The sequence below is a fragment of the Pinus tabuliformis genome, chromosome 2_2 (genome assembly GCF_031772625.1).
Source record: "Pinus tabuliformis cultivar Carrire ecotype Pingquan chromosome 2_2, CPIR1, whole genome shotgun sequence".
NCBI classification, from domain to species: domain Eukaryota; kingdom Viridiplantae; phylum Streptophyta; class Pinopsida; order Pinales; family Pinaceae; genus Pinus; species Pinus tabuliformis.
The window spans coordinates 86,111,150-86,112,586 of NC_142300.1; positions in this window are offsets into that span (position 1 = coordinate 86,111,150).

The window sequence follows — 1,437 nt, forward strand, 5'->3', positions numbered from 1 at the left end:
TCGGGGCAATCAGAGTTCGGGTCTATCGGAGGGGTGGAGAAACTTCAGTGCGGACCCGAAATTTTTATATATGCGGTTGAATAACATTTGAAATCTAGCCTATGTGTTTGTGGGCGGATTTCTTTGTAATTCTGTGTAAATGCGGAGATTCGAGTCGGAGGAGTGATGAGGTATATATATATATATATATATATATATATATATTGTGTGTGTGTGTGTGTTAAAGACCCGCGGAAGCGCCGATTGTGATCAGCGATAAAGGTACAACCTCGAAAAGCGTGCCAAGACTGTATGAAAGGCGGAAAAGGTATGAAATGCGGGGTTTTCCTTTGTAAATGGATTTTAAGGGTTTTAGCACCGATATGTGGTTTTGTGTGTTTTTATATATGTTAACCAATGTTTTAAGGGGGAAAGGTTGATATATGTGCGGCTTATGGTTTTATAAAGGATTGAAGAGGGCTTTAAGTCCCGATAGAAGGATTTAGAAGGAAGGCTTTAATAAAGTCTTATATGAAGGTTACGAAGGGTTGAATAGTCCCGATAAAGGGTTTGAAGTGGGGTGATTATGTTATGATATAAAGGAACTAATAAAGGGGCCTTAACCATTGACAGTTAAATATTTTACTCCTTAGGGAGTTGAATACCTGGGACTATTGAATGAAAGCATTTATAGGCATACTGTGGGTATGTGCAGGGGTAACCCTGCATCACAAAACTTGGGTTAAAGAGGAAAGGAACTAAGGGATTTTTTTAAAAATGTTTTATGAATAAATTATCCATAATGAGGGAGAGTGGAGACCACATTTCCTCTCCACAATTTTACTCCTATATCTCACCTTGGAAACTAAAAATTATTTATTTTGAGCACATCTCAACTAGTTTAATAGTGTCTTAGTCTAATATTTTATTAATAATTTGAACTACTTCACCAATTGGAATCCCTGTGAAGAATTGAGGAAAACTTTATGACCAATTTTTTTTTGGAATTGTTGTGTTTCCATTGATATCAACATGTGTTTGGATATCTTTTCCTTTTAATTGCTATTCATATGCCTTGTATTGGTTTAATGTATAATCTTCTATGATTGTTATAGTGTCTAAAGGTTGCATATTACTATCCTGAAATTGAGCTGCAAATATGGTGGCAGAGATTACAAACTTCAAGTGTTATGTTATATTCTTTGGGAAGAAGTTGTCCACATAGAAAAAATAGTAGCCTTTTTGTTGGCATGCTTATACTATCCCAGTAGAAATATTCTTTGGGAGTCAATTTCATCCAAGCAAAGATTGTTATAAGTGGATTTCCGAAATGTGCGCACACTCAGTTAATTCCATGGGCTTTTTCTATGGTTTTTTCACTTGTTATTTGTTCAAAAAGTTTGAGGAAGGTTGTATTTGGTCATCCAAGCAAAGATTGTTATAGGTGGATTTCCAAAA